This window comes from Crotalus tigris, unplaced genomic scaffold, assembly GCF_016545835.1.
Source record: "Crotalus tigris isolate CLP2741 ecotype Arizona unplaced genomic scaffold, ASM1654583v1 scf7180000017570.77150, whole genome shotgun sequence".
NCBI lineage: Eukaryota > Metazoa > Chordata > Lepidosauria > Squamata > Viperidae > Crotalus > Crotalus tigris.
Window position 1 is genome coordinate 36,872 of NW_024096481.1, and position 20,781 is coordinate 57,652.

The 20,781-nt window shown below is 39.4% G+C and overlaps 1 long non-coding RNA gene across 1 annotated transcript; it reads left to right on the plus strand.

The window, feature by feature from the left end:
* The first annotated feature begins 17,611 nt into the window (after positions 1 to 17,611).
* On the plus strand, positions 17,612 to 19,771 carry LOC120313312. Its single transcript, XR_005558111.1, has 3 exons — positions 17,612 to 17,646; positions 19,374 to 19,491; positions 19,644 to 19,771. It is a non-coding gene; the product is annotated as an uncharacterized LOC120313312 (long non-coding RNA).
* The last annotated feature ends 1,010 nt before the right edge of the window (positions 19,772 to 20,781 follow it).

Here is a 20,781-nt window from a genome sequence, read left to right on the forward strand (position 1 = left end):
TATTACATCTTCTATTTCTGGAACTCCACAAATACAAGTATATTCATTGTAAGGAGTTTGGAAGATTCAACTCAATACTTGGAAGGTACATTTGTAGCAGCTGATGCCTTTCAGTGTGCCAGCCTTACTGAAGACGCCCTACTTTTCTCTATTTTAACCATCCTGGATTCTCTCTGCAGCATTTTTTTAGGTTTTTCTGAAGTGGCAAAAAAGACAGGCAGATGACAGTTCCCAATATAAAATGAAGAATGTTTTAAATGAAATTTGTTTGTTCTAATAGCATTTGGGCACTCTTATTAGTTTAACAAAGGGAAGGACGAGGGGTGACATGATAACAGTGTTTAAATATCTCAGGGGCTGCCCCAAAGAAGAGGGAGTCAAGCTCTTCTCCAAAGGACCTGAAGGCAGGATGAGAAGCAACGGATGGAAACTAACTAACTAATTAACCAGTGGAACAACCTTCCTCCAGAAGCTGTGAATGCTCCAACACTGGAAGTGTTTAAGAAGAGATTGGACAGCCATTTGTCTGAAATGGTATAGGGGTTCCTGCCTGAGCAGTGGGTTGGACTAGATGACCTCCAAGGTCCCTTCCAATATCATCATCATCACTATTATTACTATTGTTATTATTTTCCATACCATTAATTTTAATAAAAATATTTATATACCCCAATTTTATAAATTGTATAAATTCCCAATTCTGCTCTGAGGGCAGCAGTTGAAGTCCTTTCATCCACCCTCAAGATACTTCTCAGATATGTGATCTAATTTGTTCTAATAGTGATATAAATTAAATCCCAAAGTTCAGCTCAACATAAGTGCATAATAGTAACAGTGGTATTTTGTATTTAATAACTCAGTCTAAGGAAGCTGCATACCTATGAGGTTTTTTTTAAAAAAATTAACAGTGCATTCACGTGTGCCTTCTAAGTGAGCTCCTTTGATGTTGAGGGAGCCCAGATCCAGTCCCAGAGAAAATTCCCCCAGGTAAGGAAAGGTGTGAACTTGCTCTGTTGCCTCCTCATCGATTAGCCCTATAGGGCAATGCTGTCATTTTCCAAGAACCATCACTTTTGACTTTGACTCATCTAAAATCAGATAATTATTAAGAGAATAGCATCCAAGTCCTCTTAACAGCACATGCAACCCAAATGTCATATTGGCATCACCTTTTTCTTCAGTTTTGGTACATATCAATCCTACTTCTCATGGCTCCATTGAGCCCCAAACACACTCTCAAGCAAATGAACAAAAATGGGATGGAAGGGACTATGGAGTGTTCCTCAATTATTTTTAAACCTAAATTTAAGTCCTAGTCTCCACTTATTTTATTATTTTCTACCTTACTTAACTTGATTACTAAACACCAAGTCAGTTTGCATCTGTGCTTTCCTCATTACCGTTGCTGCACCCACTCATTACACAAAGTAATTGTCCGTTTCTTGGGAAATAGCAGGAGTTTGACATTATTTCAAGGTTTCAAGGCACTTCCACAATTTCCTCATTAACTGCTTTCTGTGGCTCTTGGGCACAGAACCACATTATTAAATATGAATTTCCTTTCTTTTTAGGGCTGCCAATTTTGCCATTTTCAGTCTCACTGGTCTCCTACTCTTTAGCGCACCTGTGGTTAATTGATTTCTAAGTTTGCATGTTCATCTTCTATCAGGTCCTGTATCAAGGCTATTTGATGGGACTCCACAGAAATTGGCTCCAGCCCTCAAGGCAATGACTCGATAGGTAGAGAAAATGCCAAATCCAGTCTGAACATCTGGCTGACTGTGCGATGATCAATCAGTAATAATAATAATAACAATAACAACAACAACAACAACAACAATAATAATAAAGTTGGAAGAGACCTTTTAGGTCTTCTAGTCCAACCATGTGCTAAGGCAGGAAACTCTATACCATTTCAGACAATTGGCTTCTTCAAAACTTCCAGTATTGGAGAATTTACTGCTTCTGGAGGCAGGTTGTTCCACTGATTAATTGTTCTCACTGTCAGGAAGTTTCTCCTTAGTTATAGGTTGCTTCTCTCCTTGATTAGTTTCCACCCGTTGCTTCTTGTCCTGCCTTCAGGTGCTTTGGAAAATAGCTTGACTCCCTCTTCTTTGGGGCAGCCCCTGAGATATTGGAACACTGCTATCATGTCCCCCCTCGTCCTTCTCTTCATTAAACTAGACATGCCCAATTCCAGCAACTGTTCCTTATACGTTTTAGCCTCCAGTCCCCTGATCATCTTTGTTGCTCTTCTCTGTACTCTTTCTAGAGTCTCAACATCTTTTTTACATCATGATGACCAAAATTGGATGTAGTATTCCACGTGTGGCCTTACTAAGGCATTGTAAAGTGGTACTAACACTTCAAGTGATCTAGATTCTATCCCTCTGTTAATGCAGCCCAGCACTGTGTTGGCCTTTTTGGCAGCTGCAGCACACTGCTGGCTCATATTTAAGTGATTGTCCACTAGGACTCCGAGGTCCCTCTCACAATTACTACTATTGAGCAAGGTAGCCCCTATACTATACCTGTACATTTGGTTTTTCTTGCCTAAAGTAGAACCTTACTTTTTTCACCATTGAATTTCATTTTGTTAGATAGTGCCCAGTGTTGAAGTCTGTCCAGATCCTCTTGTATCCTAAGCCTGTCTTCTGGAGTGTTGGCTATTCCTGCCAGCTTGATCCCAATAAAATGTTTCTCTGAAGTGCAATCCAAGATATTGATCTCCCTCTTTCTTAAATAATTGTCATTCAAAATAATAGATGTATTACATCTTCTATTTCTGGAACTCCACAAGTATATTCATTGTAAGGAGTTTGGAAGATTCAACTCAATACTTGGAAGGTACATTTGTAGCAGCTGATGCCTTTCAGTGTGCCAGCCTTACTGAAGACGCCCTACTTTTCTCTATTTTAACCATCCTGGATTCTTTGTGCAGCATTTTTTTAGGTTTTTCTCGAGGGGCAAAAAAGACAGGCAGATGGCAGTTCCCAATATAAAATGAAGAATGTTTTAAATGAAATTTGTTTGTTCTAATAGCATTTGGGCACTCTTATTAGTTTAACGAAGAGAAGGACGAGGGGTGACATGATAACAGTGTTCCAATATCTCAGGGGCTGCTCCAAAGAAGAGGGAGTCAAGCTCATCTCCAAAGGACCTGAAGGCAGGATGAGAAGCAACGGATGGAAACTAACTAACTAATTAACCAGTGGAACAACCTTCCTCCAGAAGCTGTGAATGCTCCAACACTGGAAGTGTTTAAGAAGAGATTGGACAGCCATTTGTCTGAAATGGTATAGGGTTTCCTGCCTGAGCAGTGGGTTGGACTAGATGACCTCCAGGACCCCTTCCAATATCATCATCATCATCATCACTATTATTACTATTATTATTATTTTCCATACCATTAATTTTAATAAAAATATTTATATACCCCAATTTTATAAATTGTATAAATTCCCAATTCTGCTCTGAGGGCAGCAGTTGAAGTCCTTTCATCCACCCTCAAGATACTTCTCAGATATGTGATCTAATTTGTTCTAATAGTGATATAAATTAAATCCCAAAGTTCAGCTCAATATAAGTGCATAATAGTAACGTGGTATTTTGTATTTAATAACTCAGTCTAAGGAAGCTGCATACCTATGAGGTTTTTTTTAAAAAAATTAACAGTGCATTCACGTGTGCCTTCTAAGTGAGCTCCTTTGATGTTGAGGGAGCCCAGATCCAGTCCCAGAGAAAATTCCCCCAGGTAAGGAAAGGTGTGAACTTGCTCTGTTGCCTCCTCATCGATTAGCCCTATAGGGCAATGCTGTCATTTTCCAAGAACCATCACTTTTGACTTTGACTCATCTAAAATCAGATAATTATTAAGAGAATAGCATCCAAGTCCTCTTAACAGCACATGCAACCCAAATGTCATATTGGCATCACCTTTTTCTTCAGTTTTGGTACATATCAATCCTACTTCTCATGGCTCCATTGAGCCCCAAACACACTCTCAAGCAAATGAACAAAAATGGGATGGAAGGGACTATGGAGTGTTCCTCAATTATTTTTAAACCTAAATTTAAGTCATAGTCTCCACTTATTTTATTATTCTCTACCTTACTTAACTTGATTACTAAACACCAAGTCAGTTTGCATCTGTGCTTTCCTCATTACCGTTGCTGCACCCACTCATTACACAAAGTAATTGTCCGTTTCTTGGGAAATAGCAGGAGTTTGACATTATTTCAAGGTTTCAAGGCACTTCCACAATTTCCTCATTAACTGCTTTCTGTGGCTCTTGGGCAAAGAACTACATTATTAAATATGAATTTCCTTTCTTTTTAGGGCTGCCAATTTTGCCATTTTCAGTCTCACTGGTCTCCTACTCTTTAGCGCACCTGTGGTTAATTGATTTCTAAGTTTGCATGTTCATCTTCTATCAGGTCTTGTATCAAGGCTATTTGATGGGAGTCCACAGAAATTGGCTCCAGCCCTCAAGGCAATGACTCGATAGGTAGAGAAAATGCCAAATCCAGTCTGAACATCTGGCTGCTGTGCGATGATCAATCAGTAATAATAATAATAATAATAATAATAATAATAATAATAATAATAATAATAATAAAGTTGGAAGGGACCTTGTAGGTCTTCTAGTCCAACCATGTGCTAAGGCAGGAAACTCTATACCATTTCAGACAAATGGCTTCTTCAAAACTTCCAGTATTGGAGAATTTACTGCTTCTGGAGGCAGGTTGTTCCACTGATTAATTGTTCTCACTGTCAGGAAGTTTCTCCTTAGTTCTAGGTTGCTTCTCTCCTTGATTAGTTTCCACCCGTTGCTTCTTGTCCTGCCTTCAGGTGCTTTGAAAAATAGCTTGACTCCCTCTTCTTTGTGGCAGCCCCTGAGATATTGGAACACTGCTATCATGTCCCCCCTAGTCCTTCTCTTCATTAACTAGACATGCCCAATTTCCAGCAACTGTCCTTATATGTTTTAGCCTCCAGTCCCCTAATCATCTTTGTTGCTCTTTTCTCTGTACTCGTCTATAGTCCTCAACATCTTTTTTACATCATGGTGACCAAAATTGGTGCAGTATTCCAACGTGTTGGGCCTACCAAGGCATTGTAAAGTGATACTACACTTCAGTGAACTAAATTCTATCCTCTGTTAAATGCAGCCCATCACTTGTTGGCCTTTTGGCACTGCAGCACAGAGCTGCTGGCTCGTATTTAAGTGATTGTCCAATAGAACTCTGAGGTCCCTCTCACAGTTTACTATATTGAGCAAGGTATCCCCCCGATCTATACTATACATTTGGTTTTTCTTGCCTAAATGTAGAACCTTACTTTTTTCACCGTTGAATTTCATTTTGTTAGATAGTGCCCAGTGTTGAAGTCTGTCCAGATCCTCTTGTATCCTAAGCCTGTCTTCTGGAGTGTTGGCTATTCCTGCCAGCTTGATCCCAATAGACTGTTTCTCTAAAGTGCAATCCAAGATATTGATCTCCCTCTTTCTTAAATAATTGTCATTCAAAATAATAGATGTATTACATCTTCTATTTCTGGAACTCCACAAATACGTATATTTATTGTAAAGAGTTTGGAAGATTCAACTCAATACTTGGAAGGTACATTTTTAGCAGCTGATGCCTTTCAGTGTGCCAGCCTTACTGAAGACGCCCTACTTTTCTCTATTTTAACCATCCTGGATTCTTTGTGCAGCATTTTTTAGGTTTTTCTCAAGTGGCAAAAAAGACAGGCAGATGACAGTTCCCAATATAAAATCAAGAATGTTTTAAATGAAATTTGTTTGTTCTAATAGTATTTGGGCACTCTTATTAGTTTAATGAAGAGAAGGACGAGGGGTGACATGATAACAGTGTTCCAATATCTCAGGGGCTGCTCCAAAGAAGAGGGAGTCAAGCTCTTCTCCAAAGGACCTGAAGGCAGGATGAGAAGCAACGGATGGAAACTAACTAACTAATTAACCAGTGGAACAACCTTCCTCCAGAAGCTGTGAATGCTCCAACACTGGAAGTGTTTAAGAAGAGATTGGACAGCCATTTGTCTGAAATGGTATAGGGTTTCCTGCCTGAGCAGTGGGTTGGACTAGATGACCTCCAAGGTCCCTTCCAATATCATCATCATCATCATATCTATTATTACTATTGTTATTATTTTCCATACCATTAATTTTAATAAAAATATTTATATACCCCAATTTTATAAATTGTATAAATTCCCAATTCTGCTCTGAGGGCAGCAGTTGAAGTCCTTTCATCCACCCTCAAGATACTTCTCAGATATGTGATCTAATTTGTTCTAATAGTGATATAAATTAAATCCCAAAGTTCAGCTCAATATAAGTGCATAATAGAACGGTGATATTTTGTATTTAATAATTCCGTCTAAGGAAGCTGCATACCTATGATTTTTTTTAAAAAAAAATGAACAGTGCATTCACTTGTGCCTTCTAAGTGAGCTCCTTTGATGTTGAGGGAGCCCAGATCCAGTCCCAGAGAAAATTCCCCCAGGTAAGGAAAGGTGTGAACTTGCTCTGTTGCCTCCTCATCGATTAGCCCTATAGGGCAATGCTGTCATTTTCCAAGAACCATCACTTTTGACTTTGACTCATCTAAAATCAGATAATTATTATGAGAATAGGATCCAAGTCCTCTTAACAGCACATGCAACCCAAATGTCATATTGGCATCACCTTTTTCTTCAGTTTTGGTACATATCAATCCTACTTCTCATGGCTCCATTGAGCCCCAAACACACTCTCAAGCAAATGAACAAAAATGGGATGGAAGGGACTATGGAGTGTTCCTCAATTATTTTTAAACCTAAATTTAAGTCATAGTCTCCACTTATTTTATTATTCTCTACCTTACTTAACTTGATTACTAAACACCAAGTCAGTTTGCATCTGTAATTGTCCGTTTCTTGGGAAATAGCAGGAGTTTGACATTATTTCAAGGTTTCAAGGCACTTCCACAATTTCCTCATTAACTGCTTTCTGTGGCTCTTGGGCAAAGAACCACATTATTAAATATGAATTTCCTTTCTTTTTAGGGCTGCCAATTTTGCCATTTTCAGTCTCACTGGTCTCCTACTCTTTAGCGCACCTGTGGTTAATTGATTTCTAAGTTGCATGTTCATCTTCTATCAGGTCTTGTATCAAGGCTATTTGATGGGAGTCCACAGAAATTGGCTCCAGCCCTTAAGGCTATGACTCGATAGGTAGAGAAAATGCCAAATCCAGTCTGAACATCTGGCTGCTGTGTGATGATCAATCAGTAATAATAATAATAACAATAACAACAACAACAACAACAATAATAATAAAGTTGGAAGGGACCTTGTAGGTCTTCTGGTCCAACCATGTGCTAAGGCAGGAAACTCTATACCATTTCAGACAAATGGCTTCTTCAAAATTTCCAGTATTGGAGAATTTACTGCTTCTGGAGGCAGGTTGTTCCACTGATTAATTGTTCTCACTGTCAGGAAGTTTCTCCTTAGTTCTAGGTTGCTTCTCTCCTTGATTAGTTTCCATCCATTGCTTCTTGTCCTGCCTTCAGGCACTTTAGAATGTAGTTTGACTCCCTCTTCTTTGTGTCAGCCCCTGAGATATTGGAACACTGCTATCATGTCTCCCCTCATTCTTCTCTTCATAAAACTAGACATGCCCAATTCCAGCAACTGTTCCTTATATGTTTTAGCCTCCAGTCCCCTGATCATCTTTGTTGCTCTTCTCTGTACTCTTTCTAGAGTCTCAACATCTTTTTTACATCACGGTGACCAAAATTGGATGCAGTATTCCACGTGTGGCCTTACTAAGGCATTGTAAAGTGGTACTAACACTTCAAGTGATCTAGATTCTATCCCTCTGTTAATGCAGACCAGCACTGTGTTGGCCTTTTTGGCAGCTGCAGCACACTGCTGGCTCATATTTAAGTGATTGTCCACTAGGACTCTGAGGTCCCTCTCACAGTTACTATTATTGAGCAAGGTACCCCTATACTATACCTATACATTTGGTTTTTCTTGCCTAAATGTAGAACCTTACTTTTTTCACCGTTGAATTTCATTTTGTTAGATAGTGCCCAGTGTTGAAGTCTGTCCAGATCCTCCTGTATCCTAAGCCTGTCTTCTGGAGTGTTGGCTATTCCTGCCAGCTTGATCCCAATAGACTGTTTCTCTAAAGTGCAATCCAAGATATTGATCTCCCTCTTTCTTAAATAATTGTCATTCAAAATAATAGATGTATTACATCTTCTATTTCTGGAACTCCACAAATACAAGTATATTCATTGTAAGGAGTTTGGAAGATTCAACTCAATACTTGGAAGGTACATTTGTAGCAGCTGATGCCTTTCAGTGTGCCAGCCTTACTGAAGACGCCCTACTTTTCTCTATTTTAACCATCCTGGATTCTCTCTGCAGCATTTTTTTAGGTTTTTCTCGAGTGGCAAAAAAGACAGGCAGATGACAGTTCCCAATATAAAATGAAGAATGTTTTAAATGAAATTTGTTTGTTCTAATAGCATTTGGGCACTCTTATTAGTTTAACAAAGGGAAGGACGAGGGGTGACATGATAACAGTGTTCAAATATCTCAGGGGCTGCCCCAAAGAAGAGGGAGTCAAGCTCTTCTCCAAAGGACCTGAAGGCAGGATGAGAAGCAACGGATGGAAACTAACTAACTAATTAACCAGTGGAACAACCTTCCTCCAGAAGCTGTGAATGCTCCAACACTGGAAGTGTTTAAGAAGAGATTGGACAGCCATTTGTCTGAAATGGTATAGGGTTTCCTGCCTGAGCAGTGGGTTGGACTAGATGACCTCCAAGGTCCCTTCCAATATCATCATCATCATCACTATTATTACTATTGTTATTATTTTCCATACCATTAATTTTAATAAAAATATTTATATACCCCAATTTTATAAATTGTATAAATTCCCAATTCTGCTCTGAGGGCAGCAGTTGAAGTCCTTTCATCCACCCTCAAGATACTTCTCAGATATGTGATCTAATTTGTTCTAATAGTGATATAAATTAAATCCCAAAGTTCAGCTCAATATAAGTGCATAATAGTAACGGTGGTATTTTGTATTTAATAATTCAGTCTAAGGAAGCTGCATACCTATGAGGTTTTTTAAAAAAAAATGAACAGTGCATTCACTTGTGCCTTCTAAGTGAGCTCCTTTGATGTTGAGGGAGCCCAGATCCAGTCCCAGAGAAAATTCCCCCAGGTAAGGAAAGGTGTGAACTTGCTCTGTTGCCTCCTCATCGATTAGCCCTATAGGGCAATGCTGTCATTTTCCAAGAACCATCACTTTTGACTTTGACTCATCTAAAATCAGATAATTATTATGAGAATAGGATCCAAGTCCTCTTAACAGCACATGCAACCCAAATGTCATATTGGCATCACCTTTTTCTTCAGTTTTGGTACATATCAATCCTACTTCTCATGGCTCCATTGAGCCCCAAACACACTCTCAAGCAAATGAACAAAAATGGGATGGAAGGGACCATGGAGTGTTCCTCAATTATTTTTAAACCTAAATTTAAGTCCTAGTCTCCACTTATTTTATTATTCTCTACCTTACTTAACTTGATTACTAAACACCAAGTCAGTTTGCATCTGTGCTTTCCTCATTACCGTTGCTGCACCCACTCATTACATAAAGTAATTGTCCGTTTCTTGGGAAATAGCAGGAGTTTGACATTATTTCAAGGTTTCAAGGCACTTCCACAATTTCCTCATTAACTGCTTTCTGTGGCTCTTGGGCAAAGAACCACATTATTAAATATGAATTTCCTTTCTTTTTAGGGCTGCCAATTTTGCCATTTTCAGTCTCACTGGTCTCCTACTCTTTAGCGCACCTGTGGTTAATTGATTTCTAAGTTTGCATGTTCATCTTCTATCAGGTCCTGTATCAAGGCTATTTGATGGGAGTCCACAGAAATTGGCTCCAGCCCTCAAGGCAATGACTCGATAGGTAGAGAAAATGCCAAATCCAGTCTGAACATCTGGCTGCTGTGCGATGATCAATCAGTAATAATAATAATAACAATAACAACAACAACAACAACAATAATAATAAAGTTGGAAGGGACCTTATAGGTCTTCTAGTCCAACCATGTGCTAAGGCAGGAAACTCTATATCATTTCAGACAAATGGCTTCTTCAAAACTTCCAGTATTGGAGAATTTACTGCTTCTGGAGGCAGGTTGTTCCACTGATTAATTGTTCTCACTGTCAGGAAGTTTCTCCTTAGTTCTAGGTTGCTTCTCTCCTTGATTAGTTTCCATCCATTGCTTCTTGTCCTGCCTTCAGGTGCTTGGAAAATAGCTTGACTCCCTCTTCTTTGGGGCAGCCCCTGAGATATTGGAACACTGCTATCATGTCCCCCCTCGTCCTTCTCTTCATTAAACTAGACATGCCCAATTCCAGCAACTGTTCCTTATATGTTTTAGCCTCCAGTCCCCTGATCATCTTTGTTGCTCTTCTCTGTACTCTTTCTAGAGTCTCAACATCTTTTTTACATCATGGTGACCAAAATTGGATGCAGTATTCCACGTGTGGCCTTACTAAGGCATTGTAAAGTGGTACTAACACTTCAAGTGATCTAGATTCTATCCCTCTGTTAATGCAGACCAGCACTGTGTTGGCCTTTTTGGCAGCTGCAGCACACTGCTGGCTCATATTTAAGTGATTGTCCACTAGGACTCTGAGGTCCCTCTCACAGTTACTATTATTGAGCAAGGTACCCCTATACTATACCTATACATTTGGTTTTTCTTGCCTAAATGTAGAACCTTACTTTTTTCACCGTTGAATTTCATTTTGTTAGATAGTGCCCAGTGTTGAAGTCTGTCCAGATCCTCTTGTATCCTAAGCCTGTCTTCTGGAGTGTTGGCTATTCCTGCCAGCTTGATCCCAATAGACTGTTTCTCTAAAGTGCAATCCAAGATATTGATCTCCCTCTTTCTTAAATAATTGTCATTCAAAATAATAGATGTACTACATCTTCTATTTCTGGAACTCCACAAATACAAGTATATTCATTGTAAGGAGTTTGGAAGATTCAACTCAATACTTGGAAGGTACATTTGTAGCAGCTGATGCCTTTCAGTGTGCCAGCCTTACTGAAGACGCCCTACTTTTCTCTATTTTAACCATCCTGGATTCTCTCTGCAGCATTTTTTTAGGTTTTTCTCGAGTGGCAAAAAAGACAGGCAGATGACAGTTCCCAATATAAAATCAAGAATGTTTTAAATGAAATTTGTTTGTTCTAATAGCATTTGGGCACTCTTATTAGTTTAACAAAGGGAAGGACGAGGGGTGACATGATAACAGTGTTCAAATATCTCAGGGGCTGCCCCAAAGAAGAGGGAGTCAAGCTCTTCTCCAAAGGACCTGAAGGCAGGATGAGAAGCAACGGATGGAAACTAACTAACTAATTAACCAGTGGAACAACCTTCCTCCAGAAGCTGTGAATGCTCCAACACTGGAAGTGTTTAAGAAGAGATTGGACAGCCATTTGTCTGAAATGGTATAGGGTTTCCTGCCTGAGCAGTGGGTTGGACTAGATGACCTCCAAGGTCCCTTCCAATATCATCATCATCATCATTATTACTATTGTTATTATTTTCCATACCATTAATTTTAATAAAAATATTTATATACCCCAATTTTATAAATTGTATAAATTCCCAATTCTGCTCTGAGGGCAGCAGTTGAAGTCCTTTCATCCACCCTCAAGATACTTCTCAGATATGTGATCTAATTTGTTCTAATAGTGATATAAATTAAATCCCAAAGTTCAGCTCAATATAAGTGCATAATAGTAACGGTGGTATTTTGTATTTAATAACTCAGTCTAAGGAAGCTGCATACCTATGAGTTTTTTTTTTTAAAAAAATTAACAGTGCATTCACTTGTGCCTTCTAAGTGAGCTCCTTTGATGTTGAGGGAGCCCAGATCCAGTCCCAGAGAAAATTCCCCCAGGTAAGGAAAGGTGTGAACTTGCTCTGTTGCCTCCTCATCGATTAGCCCTATAGGGCAATGCTGTCATTTTCCAAGAACCATCACTTTTGACTTTGACTCATCTAAAATCAGATAATTATTATGAGAATAGGATCCAAGTCCTCTTAACAGCACATGCAACCCAAATGTCATATTGGCATCACCTTTTTCTTCAGTTTTGGTACATATCAATCCTACTTCTCATGGCTCCATTGAGCCCCAAACACACTCTCAAGCAAATGAACAAAAATGGGATGGAAGGGACCATGGAGTGTTCCTCAATTATTTTTAAACCTAAATTTAAGTCATAGTCTCCACTTATTTTATTATTCTCTACCTTACTTAACTTGATTACTAAACACCAAGTCAGTTTGCATCTGTGCTTTCCTCATTACCGTTGCTGCACCCACTCATTACATAAAGTAATTGTCCGTTTCTTGGGAAATAGCAGGAGTTTGACATTATTTCAAGGTTTCAAGGCACTTCCACAATTTCCTCATTAACTGCTTTCTGTGGCTCTTGGGCAAAGAACCACATTATTAAATATGAATTTCCTTTCTTTTTAGGGCTGCCAATTTTGCCATTTTCAGTCTCACTGGTCTCCTACTCTTTAGCGCACCTGTGGTTAATTGATTTCTAAGTTTGCATGTTCATCTTCTATCAGGTCCTGTATCAAGGCTATTTGATGGGACTCCACAGAAATTGGCTCCAGCCCTCAAGGCAATGACTCGATAGGTAGAGAAAATGCCAAATCCAGTCTGAACATCTGGCTGACTGTGCGATGATCAATCAGTAATAATAATAATAACAATAACAACAACAACAACAACAACAATAATAATAAAGTTGGAAGAGACCTTTTAGGTCTTCTAGTCCAACCATGTGCTAAGGCAGGAAACTCTATACCATTTCAGACAATTGGCTTCTTCAAAACTTCCAGTATTGGAGAATTTACTGCTTCTGGAGGCAGGTTGTTCCACTGATTAATTGTTCTCACTGTCAGGAAGTTTCTCCTTAGTTCTAGGCTGCTTCTCTCCTTGATTAGTTTCCATCCATTGCTTCTTCTCCTGCCTTCAGGTGCCTTGGAAAATAGCTTGACTCCCTCTTCTTTGGGGCAGCCCCTGAGATATTGGAACACTGCTATCATGTCCCCCCTCGTCCTTCTCTTCATTAAACTAGACATGCCCAATTCCAGCAACTGTTCCTTATACGTTTTAGCCTCCAGTCCCCTGATCATCTTTGTTGCTCTTCTCTGTACTCTTTCTAGAGTCTCAACATCTTTTTTACATCATGATGACCAAAATTGGATGTAGTATTCCACGTGTGGCCTTACTAAGGCATTGTAAAGTGGTACTAACACTTCAAGTGATCTAGATTCTATCCCTCTGTTAATGCAGCCCAGCACTGTGTTGGCCTTTTTGGCAGCTGCAGCACACTGCTGGCTCATATTTAAGTGATTGTCCACTAGGACTCTGAGGTCCCTCTCACAGTTACTATTATTGAGCAAGGTACCCCTATACTATACCTATCCATTTGGTTTTTCTTGCCTAAATGTAGAACCTTACTTTTTTCACCGTTGAATTTCATTTTGTTAGATAGTGCCCAGTGTTGAAGTCTGTCCAGATCCTCTTGTATCCTAAGCCTGTCTTCTGGAGTGTTGGCTATTCCTGCCAGCTTGATCCCAATAGACTGTTTCTCTAAAGTGCAATCCAAGATATTGATCTCCCTCTTTCTTAAATAATTGTCATTCAAAATAATAGATCTATTACATCTTCTATTTCTGGAACTCCACAAATACAAGTATATTCATTGTAAGGAGTTTGGAAGATTCAACTCAATACTTGGAAGGTACATTTGTAGCAGCTGATGCCTTTCAGTGTGCCAGCCTTACTGAAGATGCCCTACTTTTCTCTATTTTAACCATCTTGGAATCTTTGTGCAGCATTTTTTTAGGTTTTTCTCGAGTGGCAAAAAAGACAGGCAGATGACAGTTCCCAATATAAAATGAAGAATGTTTTAAATGAAATTTGTTTGTTCTAATAGCATTTGGGCACTCTTATTAGTTTAACAAAGGGAAGGACGAGGGGTGACATGATAACAGTGTTCAAATATCTCAGGGGCTGCCCCAAAGAAGAGGGAGTCAAGCTCTTCTCCAAAGGACCTGAAGGCAGGATGAGAAGCAACGGATGGAAACTAACTAACTAATTAACCAGTGGAACAACCTTCCTCCAGAAGCTGTGAATGCTCCAACACTGGAAGTGTTTAAGAAGAGATTGGACAGCCATTTGTCTGAAATGGTATAGGGTTTCCTGCCTGAGCAGTGGGTTGGACTAGATGACCTCCCAGGTCCCTTCCAATATCATCATCATCATCACTATTATTACTATTGTTATTATTTTCCATACCATTAATTTTAATAAAAATATTTATATACCCCAATTTTATAAATTGTATAAATTCCCAATTCTGCTCTGAGGGCAGCAGTTGAAGTCCTTTCATCCACCCTCAAGATACTTCTCAGATATGTGATATAATTTGTTCTAATAGTGATATAAATTAAATCCCAAAGTTCAGCTCAATATAAGTGCATAATAGTAACGGTGGTATTTTGTATTTAATAACTCAGTCTAAGGAAGCTGCATACCTATGAGGTTTTTTTTTTTTTAAATTAACAGTGCATTCACTTGTGCCTTCTAAGTGAGCTCCTTTGATGTTGAGGGAGCCCAGATCCAGTCCCAGAGAAAATTCCCCCAGGTAAGGAAAGGTGTGAACTTGCTCTGTTGCCTCCTCATCGATTAGCCCTATAGGGCAATGCTGTCATTTTCCAAGAACCATCACTTTTGACTTTGACTCATCTAAAATCAGATAATTATTATGAGAATAGGATCCAAGTCCTCTTAACAGCACATGCAACCCAAATGTCATATTGGCATCACCTTTTTCTTCAGTTTTGGTACATATCAATCCTACTTCTCATGGCTCCATTGAGCCCCAAACACACTCTCAAGCAAGTGAACAAAAATGGGATGGAAGGGACTATGGAGTGTTCCTCAATTATTTTTAAACCTAAATTTAAGTCATAGTCTCCACTTATTTTATTATTCTCTACCTTACTTAACTTGATTACTAAACACCAAGTCAGTTTGCATCTGTGCTTTCCTCATTACCGTTGCTGCACCCACTCATTACATAAAGTAATTGTCCGTTTCTTGGGAAATAGCAGGAGTTTGACATTATTTCAAGGTTTCAAGGCACTTCCACAATTTCCTCATTAACTGCTTTCTGTGGCTCTTGGTCAAAGAACCACATTATTAAATATGAATTTCCTTTCTTTTTAGGGCTGCCAATTTTGCCATTTTCAGTCTCACTGGTCTCCTACTCTTTAGTGCACCTGTGGTTAATTGATTTCTAATTTTGCATGTTCATCTTCTATCAGGTCCTGTATCAAGGCTCTTTGATGGGAGTCCACAGAAATTGGCTCCAGCCCTCAAGGCAAAGCTTAGGAGATGTGGCTCAACAACCACCTTTTCCATTCATTGCCGGGAACTTTCAACCCATTGCTCACCAACATCCAGGCTCAATATTGACTCCCTGAGAGACCCTCCAAGGATGCTTTTTCACTGCCACAATTCTTTGCATCTTGATTACTTAACATTTTCTGTATTATATTTCTGCATCTAACACAGAAATTGTTAAATTTTTCAGTGGGGTTTTTTTTTCCTATTCTTCTCATCCTTCACTGTAAGGATCCTTTCTCAGAGCAATTGTATCACAGATTGGGAGAAGAAAAAAAGAGAGAAGAGAAAAAGTTGGTGAAAAATAGGCAAATGTTGAAAAGTCATATTTAGTTTGTGAAACTAGGATGATTTTATATGTAACTAAGTCTGAGTATTTTGTTTTTGAAAATAGATTTTAAGTTACTGTGTTATTCAGGGCATGGGAAAATGCTTGTGCTTCACTCTGAAACCATCTCTAAATCTCTACAGCATCCATGGCAACTGGATGCGACACCTGAGAACCAACAGAACTTACAGAATAACTGAGTTGGCAGGGACCTGCTAGTCCAATCCCATGCTGAAGCTGGAAAGCCCTACACCGTTCCAGACAAATGGCTTTCCAAATTATTCTTAAAAACCTCCAGTGATGGAGCACCCAAAACCTCTGGAGCCAAACTCTCACAGTTACTGCTATGGAGCCACATATCACCTATTCTATACCTGTGCATTCATTTTTTCTTGCCTAAGTGTAAAGCCATATTGTTCTCACCACTGAAATGCAGAGATAAGTAATAAAAAAATATGGCTCCCATGAGATCCTTTGTAACTGAAGCAGCAGGAAACATTCAATGTAACCAACACTCACAGCTTTTGGAACCCAGCTCTCCTTCTCAATTTCAGTTAATCTTCTGTGTCCCACAGGACTCCTAATAAGGAGTGGTAAGGCCACACTTGGACTTCTGCCTCCAGTTTTGGTCACCACAATGTAAAAAAGATGTTGAGACTGTAGAAAGAGTGCAGAGAAGAGCAACAAAGATGCTTAGGGGACTGGAGGCTAAAACATATCAGGAACGATTGCTGCAATTGGGGATGTCTAGTTTAACGAAGAGAAGGATGAGGGGGGATGTGATAGCAGTGTTCCAGTATCTCAGGGGCTGCCCCAAAGAAGAGGGAGTCAAGGTATTTTCCAAAGTGCCTGAAGGCAGGACAAGAAGCAACAGGTGGAAACTAATCAAGGAGAGAAGCAACCTAGAACTAAGGAGAAACTTTCTGACAGTGAGAACAATTAACCAGTGAAACAACCTGCCTTCAGAAGCAGTGAATGCACCAACACTGGAAGTTTTTGAAGAAACTGGACAGCCATTTGTCTGAAATGGTATAGGGTTTCCTATCTGAGCAGGGTTTGGACTAGATGACCTCCAAGGTCCCTTCCAACTTTATCATTATTATTATTATTAACCCTCAACTAAGACTGCAGGGATATTTCCAACTCTGCATATTCTCTGTCTTTAGAGAAATAGAAATCACCTGGATGAGGGAGGAATACTTCAACGAAAGCCAAATCAGTCTGTGCTTCATCTGAGTGCCACAAAGACCCACCAGGAAGCAGAGCAGCTGTTTTCCCAAAACCCACCCATAAAAATGTGTCGCCCATGATAGCAATGCCAACCCCAGATTTCCACCACTTAGTTCTAAGGGCTCTTCCCAAAGTTCAGAGATTGGTGAACATGGCCGAGCATTATCATCTTGGACTGTAGAGTTTGGGCAGCAATTCAGTAAGGAATTTTCTTTGACCCATTCGGACACTGCAAGTCCTGAGCCTCCCATCTTTTATAGCCATAACAGGTTAGATGTTCAACTAAGTCTGCTGCTCTTCTCAGGGCTTTTGTAACAGCTAACAAACAGGAGTGTTTCAATACAAGGAAGATGCACCGTTGCCTTAGGTAAGAACTATTTTGCAATACTTCACTGAGGTGATATAATGCAATCATTACAACTCCATAAATAGAGAGCCAAGTCTGTCCCAGGAGTAAGATTTGGTCCAGAACCAGTCTCAGCATGAAGATCCTTTATCTGCTGTCCGCATTTCTTTTCCTTGCATTCCTGTCTGAACCAGGTAAGAAACAAAATTACTGATAATTTACAAAAGATTGGTAACTCACTCCTTTTTATACAAATACGATCTTCACTGAAAGCAGGATAATCTTCAACATCTTTTTGTTTTACTTTTCAGAAATAGCTTTGAACAGTATAGACAATTGACAACATGAGCCTCCAAAGATTTGAAAAATAGGCCATTGATTTTTCTTTTGATTCACAATTCTTGAAAGAACTTTATTGGGGTTTTTGTTATTGTAGCTTATTTTTGTTGATTTGCTTCACTTTAACATTGGTTTACCAAATTCTCAGCTCACTCAAGGTCTTCATCCAAAACACACAATGCAACTGGCCACTGTAACTCAGCAAGGATCCTTGGCAATACTGGAGAGAAATATATCACAGTAAGGTCTATCCTTCATATGAAATAGAATTATTTCTTCCCTCCTACATTAATAGATGTAGGCTTACCAGCTATTTCATCTTTGAGTCAGACTTCAAACCTGGGTTAATGGCTGATTTATTTGAGCTGCTGCAGGAGATCAGCAGAGATGGATCTGTGTGGTCAGAGAAAACTTGCTGTAGTCCTAGGAATCCTGCAATTGTTGGAAGGATGTTTCCATTCCCATCTTGGATGAACGGTTACAAAAGCTGATGGAGTTAGCAGAGATGGCTAAACTGACAGTTTTGATAAAAGAAAAGAATATAAGTACTTTTGTTTGTACTTGGATACTGCTTCTGGACTTTGTGCTATAATTTGCTATGATTTGTGCTATAACTCTATAATTTCACACAGTCTCATTCTTCCCCACCGATGTCTTCCAGCTAATGTAGTTGCTTGGGCAGAAATAGTATAAAATCAGATTTAAGCTTTTCACTAAGATCTTGGAAAGAAGTAGAAAAAAAATTCTTAAGATTATTTTTTCTCAACTTAAATACCATTTTGAATACCATTTAAATACAACTTAGAATGACTTTGTCTGATGACTTAATATCAGCACAGCCTGGATCTAGATAAAGACAAATATGCCATGATTTTTCTTTTGATTCACAATTCCTGAAATAACTTTATTGTGGGTTTTGTTATTGTAGCTTTTTTGGGGGGGGTACGCTTCACTTTAGTATTGGTTTACCAAATTCTCAGCCAAATATGTTTTGCTTGAATAAGGAGGCAAAGTGGAGAAACAGTTTGGTCTAGTGATTAGAGCAAAACACGACAACTCTGGGTACTGAGTTCCAGTCCCACCTTGGGCCTGAAAACTGACTGAGTGAATTTGGCTAAACTGACAGTTTTGATAAAAGAAAAGAATAAAAGCATTATTGTTTCTACTTGGAAACTGCTTCTGGACTTTGTGCTTGAGGTGGAAAAAATGATACTATGATTTTGGGGTTTACTGATTAGACTGATTTGTTGATAGAGAAATGGCTAGTTCATACTAATACAGAAATGCAAAAAGTTGAGATTCGATTTTCATGCCTTATTTTACTGCAACAGGGAATCGGAAGTCAACACCTTTTGTTTCTCCCCCCCTTTCCACATTTCCCCTTTTCCTCTTTCCCTATAGTTGTTCCTTACTATTTGCTTTTTATTTTGATATTTTTATGTTGTAAATGAATAAAAATATAAATTGATAAAGGAATCCTGCAGTTCTGTAGAAGAAGGTAGTGTCTTGGAAGGGAAAATATATTCAAATATTAAGGAATCTTTACTCATCGTTTACCTGTCTCCTCTTTTTCTTTTCATAGGGAATGCCCAACGACAGTGTCATCGGGTAGGCGGATTCTGCCGTGTCGCCCAATGTCCTCCTACAACTTCTGAAATTGGTCAGCTGGGCTGTGAGCCACTACTGAAGTGCTGTAGAAGGTAAGACAACTCTCCTCCAATAGAGATACTACAGATCAGTACATAATGTGATTCTCTGCCTGATATTGTTTGCATTCGCAAAGCTTTGCAAAGCAAAGAATTTACTTTAAACTCACTTTGATCAACTTATTATTTTTTTCTCATTTGTATAGGGAAAGGGGAAAATAATGCCATCTCCATCTACGACCATGGATATCTTCAAGACATGGCCAAGGACCTGAGATTGCCACCTGCTATCGCTTTATCTTTCTTTATATAAATAAAATTGCTACCCATCAAACTCTAAAACATTTGTGGAGAGAGAGGGGGGAGGGAGAGAGAGGGAGGGAGGGAGAGAGAGGGAGGGAGGGAGAGAGGGAGAGAGGGGAGGGAGAGAGAGCGGGGGGAGGGAGAGAGAGAGAGAGGGAGGGAGAGAGGGAGGGAGGGGGAGGGAGGGAGAGAGAGAGGGAGGGAGAGAGGGAGGGGAGAGAGAGAGGGGGAGGGAGGGAAGGAGGGGGAGAGAGGAGGGGAGGGGAGGGAGAGGGAAGAAGCGAGGGAGGGGGAGAGAGAGGGAGGGAAGGAGGGAGGGAGGGGGAGAGGGAGGGAGGGAGGGAGGGGGGTGTTGCCTGCTCTTCAACCACATATTATGCTATAATTTCACACACTCTCATTCTTCTCTTTTGGTTTATTTATTTATTGCTTTGGGATTACTTTGCCACTGATGTCTTCCAGCTAATGTAGTTTCTTCGGCAGAAATAGTATAAAATCAGATTGAAGCTATTCACTAAGATCTTGGAAAGGAGCAGAAGAAAAATTCTTAAGGTTATTTTTTCTCAAGTGAAATAGCCTTGGATACAACTTAGAATAAGAGTGACTTAATATCAGCACAGCCTGGATCTTGATAAAGGAAATGAAGATGCAGCAATAGGAAATCCGCAAGAGAGAGAGAGAGGATCCTTTCCTGGCCCAATCTTTTTGTTAAATAGACAGACCAACAGATGTTATGAAACTGATTTTAGATACCATTTAAACAAATAGATAGACTACACAATAAAACCACATTATCAGAGGGTGAGTCACATAGGACCTGATGCAGACAAACAAACACAGCCAAGATGTGAGGGATAGTATTGTGGACACTATTATACCTATGCTAATAAAGGGGTGTGATCTAACAATGTACACAGGTGAAAACATAATTTGCACAACCTGTATCCATACAAGCCTGAACCTATCAATTCCTCCCCCCTCTCAACTTTCATTCACACACTTTCTACTTCTCTTTCATTACAATGTCTGCATTTATAAGGG